This window comes from Eucyclogobius newberryi, unplaced genomic scaffold, assembly GCF_026437365.1.
Source record: "Eucyclogobius newberryi isolate DKJ021-1_F unplaced genomic scaffold, fEucNew1.0.hap1 SCAF_18, whole genome shotgun sequence".
NCBI classification, from domain to species: domain Eukaryota; kingdom Metazoa; phylum Chordata; class Actinopteri; order Gobiiformes; family Gobiidae; genus Eucyclogobius; species Eucyclogobius newberryi.
In genome coordinates, this window is record NW_027315812.1 from 26,405,742 (window position 1) to 26,422,941 (window position 17,200).

The following is a 17,200-nucleotide window of genomic DNA, read 5'->3' on the forward strand; positions in this document are numbered from 1 at the left end:
GTAAAGCTTGGGATTCAAGTTGACTAAATTAAATGATAAACCATCTTTCGCCGCAGAGTGGACAATGTTGTTGTTTCAGTAAGAAAGTTTAAACGTTGACCTCGCTCTTTGTATTTATGTATTTCATATTAATACCCAACATGGCCGACAGCATGCTACGCTAAACGGAACAGCCCCGGCTCACGGCTCCTCTCCGCCGTCCAATGTACACAGGCCTAAATCCTCTAATCTCTTCAGAGTTTGCACAGTAGACTGGCTGAGGGCAATTACTCCCACAAAGGAAACTGTTTCTCTCGCCGCTTCCTTCCCTCCTTCCTCCTTTCAGCTCCTGTTTTAATCCGGTGAACTTCCCTTAAGATCTTTCCACCGTTTTACGTCACTTTCCGAGTCCCCGATATGGAACAAAAGGAGGAGACAAAGGAAAATGTGTTGGAATAAAAAGATACGTCAAAGATGCCCCGCGTCCTCGGCAGTTCTTTGTTCCACCCCCGCCGCCTCGCCCTTCATAGACAGGGGCCTTATCAGCTCACAGTGGGGTCCCTACAGGTGCTGAGTGATGGGAGACGGGGGTGGAAGGGTGAGGAAAGGAAAGGGTGAGGAAAGGGTGAGGAAAGGAAAGGGTGAGGAAAGGAAAAGGTGAGGAAAGGAAAAGGTGAGGAAAGGGTGAGGAAAGGAAAGGAGCAGTTTCAAAGACGACTGGGAGAAACCTTGTCTGGTAAAACAGGTTTAGAATTTCCAGAATCGTTTTGTTTAATTTGAATATATTTAGTATCACTTAATAATAACTGCACCGTACTTAATCTCAATAAAGTACTTTGTTTATAATCCATGGTGTATTATGATTGATTGAGGCTTATTAACTATTTAATTAAGGGGTTGGTTAAGGAGTTATTTAATTTAAGGGCATTGCAGAAACATTTGCAAAAAGTTTTGAATATACAGGAAATAAATCAAAATCAATATATATAATTAAATAAAAAGAAGAAAACAATTGAAAAGAAGGAAGAAAATCATACTTATACAATAAATACAAAAAACTGTAAAATGTGGTCCAGACGTAAAAACTCATTTTATCCATTATGTTTCCTAAAGGAACAAAAAATACAGAGCAAATAGAAGCTTTCAAGTGTCATCCATTTATTTCATAAGGACAATGATGATACAGTGAAGTGAAAAGTAGCCCAGGCTTGTTTCATATATTTATATCCTTTTCCTGAGGCCCATTTCTCGAACAGCCATGAAAACAAAATACAACACATTTGAATTTTTTTCTACACATAATATGTCCTCAATGAACCAAAAAATACAAAGCAATTAAAGACAGCTTTTGGTACCTCTTCATAATAACTATACCTCAATTTGCCTTAATATTGCCTGAACAAGGACTTTATTCATGGTGAACAAATGCTAAGTAAGCATGATTCAGGCTTAGTAACTACAGTACTTGATAAAGGGTTGTTTTTTTTAAATATACATATTAATGAACCAGTTACTAAATAAATAAACTTTAATAAATAAACACATTTTTGTTTACCATGAATTAAGTCTTTGTTCATGCTTTATTAAGGATAAGAAAAGTGTAGATTCTAGTTTAAGAAGGAATGGTCCATCCTTTATCGTCCAGAGCAGCTTTGACCGGAGGGAAATGTAATGCTACACACTATTTCCTTCATATATTCATACTTGATGCTACATGAAAGACCCTTAGGTCTTTGGTCCGGAGGCGCTGTGAGCTAACCGGTCTCTCAGAGCAGTCCTGCCGTAACCTTGGAGCGTGGCATCCGTCGTCAAACAAACAATTCATCATCCGTGCTCCGCTGGTCCCCCAATCACATCCCCATTAATGTTTCAAACAGAAACAAAACAAAAATCAAATTAGAGTCACTTAGTCTATGGATCGTTTGGTTTAGGGGCATTTATGCTACCAGGTCAATTAAAGACGCGATCAATAAGACAATAATGAAACAAGAATGAAAGTTTGGCACAGAGGGGGAGGAAGGGGGCGACGCTAGGCTAATGCTAACGACAAATGCAAACGACAAATGCAGCTCGTGGTGACCAGGAGCTCCACCCAGCTGCAGTGTCTTTCACGTGCCGGGAACCCTTTATTTAGCTCAACTACAGTTAGCTCAACTACAGTTAGCTCAACTACATTTTGCTCAACTACAGTTAGCTCAACTACAGTTAGCTCAACTACATTCAGCTCAACTACATTTTGCTCAACTACAGTTAGCTCAACTACAGTTAGCTCAACTACATTTAGCTCAACTACATTTAGCTCAACTACATTTACCTCATCTACAGTTAGCTCAACTACATTTAGCTCAACTACATTTAGCTCAACTACATTTACCTCATCTACAGTTAGCTCAACTACAGTCAGCTCAACTACATTTACCTCATCTACAGTTAGCTCAACTACATTTAGCTCAACTACATTTAGCTCCACTACATTTACCTCATCTACAGTTAGCTCAACTACATTTAGCTCAACTACATTTAGCTCAACTACATTTACCTCATCTACAGTTAGCTCAACTACATTTAGCTCAACTACATTTAGCTCAACTACATTTACCTCATCTACAGTTAGCTCAACTACATTTAGCTCAACTACATTTACCTCATCTACAGTTAGCTCAACTACATTTAGCTCAACTACATTTAGCTCCACTACATTTACCTCATCTACAGTTAGCTCAACTACATTTACCTCATCTACAGTTAGCTCAACTACATTTAGCTCAACTACACATTGGTACATTTAGCTCAACTACATTTAGCTCAACTACATTTAGCTCAACTACATTTAGCTCAACTACAGTTAGCTCAACTACATTTAGCTCAACTACATTTAGCTCAACTCCACATTGGTACATTTAGCTCAACTACATTTAGCTCAACTACATTTAGCTCAACTACATTTAGCTCAACTACAGTTAGCTCAACTACATTTAGCTCAACTACATTTAGCTCAACTCCACATTCGTACATTTAGCTCAACTACATGTAACTCAACTACATTAGCTCAACTACAGTTAGCTCAACTACAGTTAGCTTAACTAGATTTAGTTCATCTACATTTAGCTCAACTACATTTAGCTCAACTACATTTAGCTTAACTACATTTAGCTCAACTACATTTAGCTCAACTACATTTAGCTCAACTACATTTACCTCATCTACAGTTAGCTCAACTACATTTAGCTCAACTACATTTAGCTCAACTACATTTGGCTCAACTACAGTTAGCTCAACTACATTTAGCTCAACTACATTTAGCTCAACTACATTTAGCTCAACTACAGTTAGCTCAACTACATTTAGCTCAACTACATTTAGCTCAACTACATTTAACTCAACCACATTTAGCTCAACTACATTTAGCTCAACTACAGTTAGCTCAACCACATTTAGCTCAACTACAGTTAGCTCAACTACATTTTGCTTAACTACATTTTGCTCAACTACATTTAGCTCAACCACATTTAGCTCAAGTACATTTAGCTCAATTACATTTAGCTAAACTAAAGCTTAACTACATTGAGCTCAACTACATTTAGCTCAACTACATTTAGCTCAACTACAGTTAGCTCAACTACATTTAGCTCAACTACATTTAGCTCAACTACATTTAACTCAACCACATTTAGCTCAACTACATTTAGCTCAACTACAGTTAGCTCAACCACATTTAGCTCAACTACAGTTAGCTCAACTACATTTTGCTTAACTACATTTTGCTCAACTACATTTAGCTCAACCACATTTAGCTCAAGTACATTTAGCTCAATTACATTTAGCTAAACTAAAGCTTAACTACATTGAGCTCAACTACAGTTAGCTCAACTACATTTAGCTCAACTACATTTAGCTCAACTACATTTAGCTCAACTACAGTTAGCTCAACTACATTTAGCTCAACTACATTTAGCTCAACTACATTTAACTCAACCACATTTAGCTCAACTACGTTTAGCTCAACTACAGTTAGCTCAACCACATTTAGCTCAACTACAGTTAGCTCAACTACATTTTGCTTAACTACATTTTGCTCAACTACATTTAGCTCAACCACATTTAGCTCAAGTACATTTAGCTCAATTACATTTAGCTAAACTAAAGCTTAACTACATTGAGCTCAACTACAGTTAGCTCAACTACATTTAGCTCAACTACATTTAGCTCAACTACATTTAGCTCAACTACAGTTAGCTCAACTACATTTAGCTCAACTACATTTAGCTCAACTACATTTAACTCAACCACATTTAGCTCAACTACATTTAGCTCAACTACAGTTAGCTCAACCACATTTAGCTCAACTACAGTTAGCTCAACTACATTTTGCTTAACTACATTTTGCTCAACTACATTTAGCTCAACCACATTTAGCTCAAGTACATTTAGCTCAATTACATTTAGCTAAACTAAAGCTTAACTACATTGAGCTCAACTACAGTTAGCTCAACTACATTTAGCTCAACTACATTTAGCTCAACTACATTTAGCTCAACTACAGTTAGCTCAACTACATTTAGCTCAACTACATTTAGCTCAACTACATTTAACTCAACCACATTTAGCTCAACTACATTTAGCTCAACCACATTTAGCTCAAGTACATTTAGCTCAATTACATTTAGCTAAACTAAAGCTTAACTACATTGAGCTCAACTACATTTAGCTCAACTACATTTAGCTCAACTACAGTTAGCTCAACTACATTTAGCTCAACTACATTTAGCTCAACTACATTTAACTCAACCACATTTAGCTCAACTACATTTAGCTCAACTACAGTTAGCTCAACCACATTTAGCTCAACTACAGTTAGCTCAACTACATTTTGCTTAACTACATTTTGCTCAACTACATTTAGCTCAACCACATTTAGCTCAAGTACATTTAGCTCAATTACATTTAGCTAAACTAAAGCTTAACTACATTGAGCTCAACTACAGTTAGCTCAACTACATTTAGCTCAACTACATTTAGCTCAACTACATTTAGCTCAACTACAGTTAGCTCAACTACATTTAGCTCAACTACATTTAGCTCAACTACATTTAACTCAACCACATTTAGCTCAACTACATTTAGCTCAACTACAGTTAGCTCAACCACATTTAGCTCAACTACAGTTAGCTCAACTACATTTTGCTTAACTACATTTTGCTCAACTACATTTAGCTCAACCACATTTAGCTCAAGTACATTTAGCTCAATTACATTTAGCTAAACTAAAGCTTAACTACATTGAGCTCAACTACAGTTAGCTCAACTACATTTAGTTCAACTACATTTAGCTCAACTACATTTAGCTCAACTACAGTTAGCTCAACTACATTTAGCTCAACTACATTTAGCTCAACTACATTTACCTCATCTACAGTTAGCTCAACTACATTTAGCTCAACTACATTTAGCTCAACTACATTTACCTCATCTACAGTTAGCTCAACTACATTTAGCTCAACTACATTTACCTCATCTACAGTTAGCTCAACTACATTTAGCTCAACTACATTTAGCTCCACTACATTTACCTCATCTACAGTTAGCTCAACTACATTTACCTCATCTACAGTTAGCTCAACTACATTTAGCTCAACTACACATTGGTACATTTAGCTCAACTACATTTAGCTCAACTACATTTAGCTCAACTACATTTAGCTCAACTACAGTTAGCTCAACTACATTTAGCTCAACTACATTTAGCTCAACTACAGTTAGCTCAACTACATTTAGCTCAACTACATTTAGCTCAACTCCACATTCGTACATTTAGCTCAACTACATGTAACTCAACTACATTAGCTCAACTACAGTTAGCTCAACTACAGTTAGCTTAACTAGATTTAGTTCATCTACATTTAGCTCAACTACATTTAGCTCAACTACATTTAGCTTAACTACATTTAGCTCAACTACATTTAGCTCAACTACATTTAGCTCAACTACATTTACCTCATCTACAGTTAGCTCAACTACATTTAGCTCAACTACATTTGGCTCAACTACAGTTAGCTCAACTACATTTAGCTCAACTACATTTAGCTCAACTACATTTAGCTCAACTACAGTTAGCTCAACTACATTTAGCTCAACTACATTTAGCTCAACTACATTTAACTCAACCACATTTAGCTCAACTACATTTAGCTCAACTACAGTTAGCTCAACCACATTTAGCTCAACTACAGTTAGCTCAACTACATTTTGCTTAACTACATTTTGCTCAACTACATTTAGCTCAACCACATTTAGCTCAAGTACATTTAGCTCAATTACATTTAGCTAAACTAAAGCTTAACTACATTGAGCTCAACTACATTTAGCTCAACTACATTTAGCTCAACTACAGTTAGCTCAACTACATTTAGCTCAACTACAGTTAGCTCAACTACATTTAGCTCAACTACATTTAGCTCAACTACATTTAACTCAACCACATTTAGCTCAACTACGTTTAGCTCAACTACAGTTAGCTCAACCACATTTAGCTCAACTACAGTTAGCTCAACTACATTTTGCTTAACTACATTTTGCTCAACTACATTTAGCTCAACCACATTTAGCTCAAGTACATTTAGCTCAATTACATTTAGCTAAACTAAAGCTTAACTACATTGAGCTCAACTACAGTTAGCTCAACTACATTTAGCTCAACTACATTTAGCTCAACTACATTTAGCTCAACTACAGTTAGCTCAACTACATTTAGCTCAACTACATTTAGCTCAACTACATTTAACTCAACCACATTTAGCTCAACTACATTTAGCTCAACTACAGTTAGCTCAACCACATTTAGCTCAACTACAGTTAGCTCAACTACATTTTGCTTAACTACATTTTGCTCAACTACATTTAGCTCAACCACATTTAGCTCAAGTACATTTAGCTCAATTACATTTAGCTAAACTAAAGCTTAACTACATTGAGCTCAACTACAGTTAGCTCAACTACATTTAGCTCAACTACATTTAGCTCAACTACATTTAGCTCAACTACAGTTAGCTCAACTACATTTAGCTCAACTACATTTAGCTCAACTACATTTAACTCAACCACATTTAGCTCAACTACATTTAGCTCAACCACATTTAGCTCAAGTACATTTAGCTCAATTACATTTAGCTAAACTAAAGCTTAACTACATTGAGCTCAACTACATTTAGCTCAACTACATTTAGCTCAACTACAGTTAGCTCAACTACATTTAGCTCAACTACATTTAGCTCAACTACATTTAACTCAACCACATTTAGCTCAACTACATTTAGCTCAACTACAGTTAGCTCAACCACATTTAGCTCAACTACAGTTAGCTCAACTACATTTTGCTTAACTACATTTTGCTCAACTACATTTAGCTCAACCACATTTAGCTCAAGTACATTTAGCTCAATTACATTTAGCTAAACTAAAGCTTAACTACATTGAGCTCAACTACAGTTAGCTCAACTACATTTAGCTCAACTACATTTAGCTCAACTACATTTAGCTCAACTACAGTTAGCTCAACTACATTTAGCTCAACTACATTTAGCTCAACTACATTTAACTCAACCACATTTAGCTCAACTACATTTAGCTCAACTACAGTTAGCTCAACCACATTTAGCTCAACTACAGTTAGCTCAACTACATTTTGCTTAACTACATTTTGCTCAACTACATTTAGCTCAACCACATTTAGCTCAAGTACATTTAGCTCAATTACATTTAGCTAAACTAAAGCTTAACTACATTGAGCTCAACTACAGTTAGCTCAACTACATTTAGCTCAACTACATTTAGCTCAACTACATTTAGCTCAACTACAGTTAGCTCAACTACATTTAGCTCAACTACATTTAGCTCAACTACATTTAACTCAACCACATTTAGCTCAACTACGTTTAGCTCAACTACAGTTAGCTCAACCACATTTAGCTCAACTACAGTTAGCTCAACTACATTTTGCTTAACTACATTTTGCTCAACTACATTTAGCTCAACCACATTTAGCTCAAGTACATTTAGCTCAATTACATTTAGCTAAACTAAAGCTTAACTACATTGAGCTCAACTACAGTTAGCTCAACTACATTTAGCTCAACTACATTTAGCTCAACTACATTTAGCTCAACTACAGTTAGCTCAACTACATTTAGCTCAACTACATTTAGCTCAACTACATTTAACTCAACCACATTTAGCTCAACTACATTTAGCTCAACTACAGTTAGCTCAACCACATTTAGCTCAACTACAGTTAGCTCAACTACATTTTGCTTAACTACATTTTGCTCAACTACATTTAGCTCAACCACATTTAGCTCAAGTACATTTAGCTCAATTACATTTAGCTAAACTAAAGCTTAACTACATTGAGCTCAACTACAGTTAGCTCAACTACATTTAGCTCAACTACATTTAGCTCAACTACAGTTAGCTCAACTACATTTAGCTCAACTACATTTAGCTCAACTACATTTAACTCAACCACATTTAGCTCAACTACATTTAGCTCAACCACATTTAGCTCAAGTACATTTAGCTCAATTACATTTAGCTAAACTAAAGCTTAACTACATTGAGCTCAACTAGACATTCGTACATTTAGCTCCCAAACAGAAATGTCTTATTCTGATAACATTATTTGTAAGTGTACTTAATAATACTGATATTTATGAATGTTTCTCATAAGCTGACACCAAGCAAACTTGAATAAAACTCTTTAACAGAGGCAAAGCTAAAACGTTTCTGAAAAGTTAAAGTGCATTTAAAGGCACTAAATGTATAGCTTTGCCTGGAATGTTCCACTGAATGGCCTGACACCATTTATCTTTAAATGCAAAACAAGAATTACACACTTTCTCTTCACTAACATTATTCCATAAGTCAGCCCCAAGAACAGACAAACAACTTTAAATTATACTTCAGTTTTTGTACATTTAAAGTATTTCTTAGTATTTACTTTTGCTTTAAACATTATATGAAGTACTTTATAATGACAAATAATGGATTCGTATTTTCCAAACATCCAACTTTAATAATCATTCCTGTAAAAACGATAGCATTGATGAAGGTCTTGACAGTATGTATAGATGTATGAACGTGGAGTAAATAATACATAATCAGAGGTTTGTGCTCTGACATGAGGAAGTCTGAATATTGTATTTTGTCCGCACCGTATCCATCAGAATAGAACAATTAAAGATAAATAAATGAGAATCCTGATCTGTGATCCCTAACATCAACAACGTGCTCTTTTGTCCATATTTTCCCTCTATTTTGAGTCACAAAAGAAGCCGTTTGCGAAGCATTGAAACCAAACCACATCTTGCAAAGAAAAAACCTTGAACTCCTTGTTCAGATTTGGATAATTAACACTGCTTTGATTCTCTATGGGTGCCCGGGGAGTCCATTTTATTAATCGTGTTTTCTTCTGCTTCTATTGCATGGCATTACCTTGACGAGGCGCAGTTATGTATAATGAATGAAAGGGCTTGCAAGAGTATTCATTATGTGCATGTGAAAATGGAGGTCGTATCTTTAATAAATCATGATTTCAGAGATGACTTGTCATTGCAGTTAATATCAACATGTTTTATAGCAAAAGAAGATGTGCAATGAGGTGAAAACGACAAAGGCTAACTCAATAAATACGTTTGTGAAACTTTTACTCAGAAGGAACTTTTACTGCAAAGTCTTTTCTCTGTATTCACAATCCTTATCCAAGTGTTGAGAGCTTCTGCACCAAGTAAGGGAAGAAACTGCAGTAAGAACCCTAAAGAGCGTAAAATGAAGCTTTTGGAGTTCATCTTTGTCATTAAATGAAGCTGTAAATCACAATATGTCATCAAAACTACACAGATTACACATTAGTGACCCTCACCTGGTCTGAGGGCTTTTAAAGAGTTTAGATTGCATCGATTCTGACCTAAATCTGCTAAATCTGAACATCTGATTTATAATATCGACAAAATGTGTCTCTGGATCATAAAACCCTATACAGTAGTATCCTGCTTCCGAAGAGTGCACACGCTTTTTTGCTCGCTCCGCTTGCTATCGCTGCTTTCCTTATTTATTTTGCTTTTTAATCAGTTTTTGTCTTCCAAACATTTTTGCTTTAGACTTTTTCAAGTAAACCAAGGATTTTAAGAACATTTTTCCAGTTTTAACGACAAATCTGACGCCAGCGACATGTCCGGGAGAAGAAGGGAGAAAGACTGTGAACGCTGTCGGAAATATCAACAAGAAATTAATGAGCTGAAAACACGGATATTTGTTTTGGAATCTGAAAAAGTTCTTCACGATACCATTCCTGTGTCAACCGACGGTAAGAAGAGCATACTTTTTACAAGAAAAACTGCTACTTTCAACCTAAACCGCAGTGTCGTTTCCAAAACTGTCTAAAAACCAGAAAGACCAGGCTGTTTCTTGGAACAAACTTGGAGCAAAGCCTAAACGATACAAAGATAACGTGAAGTCACCTAAAATACAGCTCACCAACAGATTTTTACCACTTTCAGAGATGGAATTAAATGAAAAAAGGAAAGATGACGTGGCCAAAATACAGCGAGGAGGATCTGTGCCAGGAGCCAAGGTCACGCAGATTGTTTTAGTTGGGGACGGCGCGATAAGTCACGTGACGCATGAAAAGATAAACACACATTCTTTTCCAAGCGCCACTGTTTCTGAGATAACGTCACTCCTTCCAAATATTATGGCTAAGCATGGAGGAGCTAAACAGCTGATTGTGCACGTGGGTGCAGTGGACATGCGGCGGGAACAGACTGAAGTTTTGAAAAAAGACTTCTTGAAGTTATTCGACCTGCTTGATAAAATGGAAATCAAAACATTCATAAGTGGACCTCTTCCAAACATCGACAGGAGGATAAACAAGTTCAGCCGGCTTCTTCAGCTGAACACATGGCTGTCCAAAGAGTGTACCCCTAGAGGACTACACTACATTGAGAACTTCTATCTATTCTGGAAACGAGAGGACCTGTTTAAGAGAAATGGCCCCCACCTATGCAGAGGTGGAGTGAGGGTGCTGACAGAGAACCTGCTCCACGCTCTGAGGCATTGGACTGGGCCTGGACAGGGTCCTGAGCAGATAGTTAGAGAAGAGAGGAATGAGAGAAGAATTCCTGCTCCATCAGCCAGAGACCGAGCCAATGTTTCAACATCAAAAGCACCACAACCTCAGCCTCCACCAAAGGATTCATCAGCAGCTGCTCCACCACCACCAGCAAAGGATTCAGCTCCAGCTGCTCCACATTCACCTCCACCGCCTCCAGCAAAGGAACAATCTTCAAAGGCCTTGGACCCATCTGTGACAAGCCCAGCAACATCCCTGTCATTGCCCCTGCCTTCACACCAGCCCTGGGTTCCCCCTGCAACATCTACTCCCACTAAAGATTCATCATTCTCCTTCTCATCTCCACTCTCACCCATGGGCCTTCCCAGCCATTTTGAAAGTCTGATCAAATCAGGCATTAAGATGGCTCCACTCATGCCCAATATAGCAAGGGCTATGTCAATACGTATCAACTCTTCCCTGCACAAGCCGACTACACCAACAAAAGCCCCACCACCCATCCCCCCTCGCCTCTCACCTGGTCCCAAACTCTCCTTGGCTACAAAAGCCCCACCACCCATCCAACCTCGCCTTTCACCTGGTATCTCCCATAGCTAGGATGCACTGGGTCTCAGCGTTGCCGGGACTTATTGTCACATTAAAAATCAAACCAACCCGGGGCCCTATGTAAAAAGAGCCCCCCCTAGTGCTATTTCTGTAGTCACATCATCACACAGATGGAAAAACAAAATGCGAGCCAGGCCCAATCTGAGAAATGTGATTCATATTCCCTGTGAAAAGATAAAGCCCAGTCCCACTGAAACTAGTCTGAAACTTGCTGTGCTAAATGTCAGATCCTTATGTAACAAATCTCTCTTAATTAATAATTTTATTTCTTCTTATAATCTTGATTTTATGTTTTTAACTGAAACATGGCTTGACAAAAACACAGGAAATGTAGTTCTGATAGAATCTGCTCCACCCAACTTTAAGTTTGAATCTGAAACACGAGAAAACAAAAAAGGGGGTGGAGTCTGTGCTGTCTTTAGAGATGAAATAATTACCCGCAGGTTGTCTTTTGGGGTGTTTTCATCATTTGAGTATGTATCCTTTAAAATGGAGCTAAAACGGTCTCCATCCATTCTCTTCATTGTTTTATACAAGCCTCCCCAGCACTGCCAACTTTTTATTGATGATTTTACTGAGATGCTTTCAGTCATATGCACAGACTTTGATGGTTTGGTCATTACAGGTGATTTCAACGTGCATGTTGATAATATTTGTGACAGAAACGCTAAAGAGCTTGATGCTGTCCTTGAAACCTTCAGTCTTACTCAGCATGTGAGAGGCCCCACCCACAGCAAAGGACACACTCTAGATCTCATAATTACAAAGGGGGTAAATATTTCAAATGTTAATGTGATCGATGTTGCTCTGTCTGATCATTTCTGTGTCTTCTTTGACCTGTCTGTTTCTCCTAAACCTCCGGTTGGTCCTGCAGTTGTTCAGAGGAGACACATAAGTGATGGCACAGGTGCACTGTTTATGGAAATGATAAACTTTGAAAATGTCTCATGTTCTAATGTAAATGATTTGTTGAACTCTAGTGTTTTGAATGTTCTGGACACCATCGCCCCTATAAAGGCTAAAATGGTTAAAAATAAGCAGAAGGCGCCGTGGAGAAATGATGATTCGGTCAGGGCACAGAAAAGGGAGTGCCGCAGGGCCGAACGGAAATGGCGCAAGTCAAAGCTCCAGGTTCAAAAAGATATTTACAAAGAAAAGCTGAACATGTACAACCTAATCTTATGTAGAACTAGGGAAAGATATTTTTTCTGAAATAATTGGAAGCTGCAGTAACAACTCGCGTGTCCTGTTTGCCACAGTAAACAGATTAACAAACCCTCCAGCTCAGCTGCCGTTAGAACTCATTTCCACATCCAAGTGTAATGAGTTTGCATTATTCTTTAATGACAAAGTTCAGGGCATTAAAAATGCTATAAATCCCACAATGCAAAAAATTACCCTAAAACCACCAAGACACTTAGAGCTAACTCACTTTGCACCAGTAACTGACAAAACTGTCCATGAGATCATCACCAGTCTGAGTTCATCTACATGCTGCCTTGATGTGTTACCCACCAGATTTCTAAAGTCTGTGCTGAACAGTTTGTTAGCACCATCACTCACATAGTTAACATGTCGCTTCAATCTGGAACATTCCCAATGTCTTTGAAAACTGCGGTCATAAAGCCTCTCCTAAAGAAGAGCAGTCTTGATGCCGCAGTACTGAGTCATTACCGGCCCATCTCTAATCTGCCATTTTGGGGCAAAGTCCTTGAAAAGGTTGTTTACCAACAGCTCACAGATTTCCTCTTCATAAACAACTCATTTGATGTTTTTCAGTCAGGTTTTAGACCTCATCACAGCACTGAGACTGCTCTTGTCAAGGTGACAAATGACATCCGCCTGAACACTGACACGGGCAAAGCTTCAGTCTTAATTCTGTTAGATCTGAGTGCTGCTTTTGACACTGTCGATCATGGGATCCTCTTACAGAGACTAGAGGACTGGGTGGGCATCACTGGCACTGCCCTAAACTGGTTAAGGTCCTATCTGGAAGACAGGAAGTACTTTGTTGAAATTGGTAGCTGTGTCTCAGACCACATGACCCTGACCTGTGGGGGGCCCCAAGGGTCAGTCCTGGGTCCCCTTCTGTTCAACCTCTACATGCTGCCGTTAGGTCAGTTGATACGCAGTGAAAATGTGTCCTATCACAATTGTGACTCGCCACGGCAATTGTCGGACCATGTCGGCCTCGGTGAAACTGAGAAAAACAGCATTTTACTTTTTTTTCCCCAAATTTGTGATTTTCATTTTTTTGCAGAATGTGCTAGTTGAAGTTATGAATAAGCCCCTGTGTGCTTCAGATAACACTATTGGTTGTCTTAAACGTATACATTAAGCTGTTAAAAATGTGGAGTTTTCGGGTCTTTTTCCTGCTCTCCTGGGGGGCGTCACCTTTTTCTAGCCAACGTGTTGTTTACATTTTCCACCAATCAGCTGTGATCCGCATGGCAGTTGCGTGCTCCGTGTTTTCCTCTCATTCCTCCAGATCGTCTGCAGAGCACAGTCTTCAGAGCTTACATATCCTGGACTACATTGCAACGGAACTGTTTACTCAGGTACACTTTTTAGGCCATAGGCTGTAACTCAGAATGTGGCTAGAAAATGAATTTCGCTCCACCACATCAAGACTACTTTTCAAAAGTGGTTTTCCAATCTCAAAGATGTACTTGAGCTGGGGGAAAAAGTTCTCCGCATGATTTCTGCCAGTATTTGAGAAAATAGGTGTCGAAGTTGCCAGTTTACCCAAATATGTGACAAATTGGGGTGTACACCCATCTTCATACCTTCTTATTTTTTTCATTCTTTGATTGATTACTTCAGAAATTCAGATTCTCAGAGACATTACTACTTTCTTGGAGGATGTAAAGTGGTGAGACTCTGGGTGCTTCAGTTTATGTGCAAACGTAAGTAAAAAAAAACAATTTTAACAATTTTGCATGTTATCGTTGCGCACTTGAAAACTCTTACTCCACATTTAGTATTCAACTGATGCTTCAACAATTACAAATTCTCTATTCTTGATTCATACTACACTATAAAAACATAATCTAAAAGTAGTATTTTAACCCTTTCAACACCAGTTGCCCATTTGAAGAAAGAAAACATAGGCTATTGGTAAAGGTTTTATTCTATAGAACGGATATAATTTTATGTAATGTATTTTCAATATGAACAAATAATTACAATCATAAAAGCAGTATTTACAGCGTGATAAACAGGTTAATTAACATGTGTATCTTTCGAGCTAGTATAAGGCAAACTTTCTGCAGAATAGGATATACATACAAACAGAGGAATGATATAAGTATGATTGATGTCAAAATGTGTAAGTACAACACTGGTTTGATTTTTACCTTTTGAGGACAAATATATATCTTGGCAAATTGACAGTAAACAAAGATCAACCTCCTCGGATACATTTACCATGTTAGACAATGTCAATTTATCACTAGCACCTACACACCAAGCTAGTAAGTTATAAAGTTCAATTGGCACAATCTTTCTGGCAGAGGAAACATTTAGATCCTCTGATGTAGGAGGCAGATTTACATCCATCCTAGGGGCACTTTTGACCGCTTGTTTCATCCATCCTAGGGGCACTCTTGACCGCTTGTTTCAGTGATACACCTGCACTGTAAACTGTCCTTGAGAGCTCTCGCAGTGCTGCATCTTTACCACTTTCTGGCACCATTTCTCCATCACTACATGACCTCTCAGAAACTGACATATCAGTTTCAGTTGAAAAATCCTGGTGGAGAAGTCCTGTCGTCTCTGTGGAAACCATTTCACTCAGGTTTCTTCTTGGTGGTTTGTGAATATTCAGCTGTGGTAAGTCTCGCTGTAATCTCTTCTTCAGAAGATCGGATCTGTAAAAATTAGAGTATTGATAGATTACTATTTTATTTGTGTTTTAGTTTTAGAATTATTATTTTATTTGTGTTTTAGTATCCTATGTTTGTTGTTTATTTTGTGTTGTGTTTTAACAGGGTAACCACTTTTCTCACTGGGTTTTCCCTGTATAAATAAATAAATGAATGAAAATATGTAGACTCCTGTAGCTAACTGGATTGGTTTGATCTTGAATGAAATTTCATGAATAAACATAGCTGTGATGTTTATCTGATCGTCTCTTGTTTTCTTTCATAAACAATAAGAATAATTTAATTACCGGTAACTTCCATGACCATGGTGTTTTTTGATGAATTTCTGGAACAGGGACAAGAGCATCTTCTGAGGATTTCCTGATTTTCAATCAGTCGTGTCCGGATGACACAGTGTCACAGAATGCTGTATATGCATCGCCATACTCCTAGACTTTAGGTAACCTGTATAAAGCAAGGAAATGCAGTGATTGGTCAGTGATTGAAATATACTAGCTCACTACAAACAGAAATTTGCTTTGATTCAAACGTCTTTAAAATTATCGTGTAGTCATTACAATAATTTTCAATTAAATTATGAATTTATCTAAATATATGGAAATATATATATTTTATTTGATTACCAAAATGTTACCTTTCATCACTTGTCTTCTTTGTCGGAAAGCTTGAGTATTCTTTGTAACACCTCTTGTGATAGAGGTGCCTTCAATGGCAACACAATCTTTACCTCTGGTACACATCAGGATGGATTCATCTGCTCTTGATTCAGCTGCTTTGACCAAACTTCCTAGTAAAGGAGAAGTAAAAGAATTTCAATCAAGGGTGAGCACAATCAGTAAACAATCGCAAAAGTTGTATTGCCCTTTTATTCAACTCACATCATCATACAGTCTTACGTACATTACATCTACACCTACATGTAATAAACTAGGCACATATTCCTATAGTGATCTGTTCTTTTCTTCTGTATCTACCTCTGGATCTTCCTGCGTTGCATCAATGAAATTTCCCCATGTGGGACAATAAAGGATTATCTTATGTGCAATTGCTGTTGGAATTCATGTGCAATTACTGTGAAATTCATGTGCAATCTATGTGCTGTCGTGACACATATTCATGTGCAATTACTGTCGTGATCACATGCAATGGTATTTATGTATTTATTTATTTGTCTATGGGAGTTTTTATTTATTTATAGGAGATCTTCTACTGAAAGTGTTTTTCAGACTTCCTATAAGTGATCTGTTCTTCTGTATCTGCCTCTGTATCTACCTGCGTTGCACCAATGAAATTTCCCCACGTGGGACAATAGAGGAATATCTTATCTTATCTATGTATATTTTCGCCAACTTATTTCACTGTGATTAGTCCTATTTACCACGAGCAAGAGAAAACACACATGCAAGAATCAGTATATAATCTACTCACCAGCAGTTCAAGTTTCAGCTTGGACCAATTTATATTTCTTTGTCTTGAGAGCCTCTTTGATACAGCGATCAACCTTCTGCAAATGATGCAAACTGCAGGAAGTACATCGCTTGACTTTTTAGATGATTTTGTCTTTACATCTGTGGTAGATCTCAGTCGTTTGGGAGAAGGTGGCAGAGTT

The 17,200-nt window shown here is 37.6% G+C and overlaps 1 long non-coding RNA gene across 1 annotated transcript; it reads right to left on the reverse strand.

The window, feature by feature from the left end:
• Positions 1-14,836: 14,836 nt before the first annotated feature.
• Positions 14,837-16,696, reverse strand: LOC140364261 (uncharacterized). The gene is made up of 3 exons (XR_011927679.1): positions 16,226-16,696; positions 15,879-16,035; positions 14,837-15,576 (listed from the first exon to the last, which is right to left on the reverse strand). It is a non-coding gene; the product is annotated as an uncharacterized lncRNA (long non-coding RNA).
• Positions 16,697-17,200: the final 504 nt, after the last annotated feature.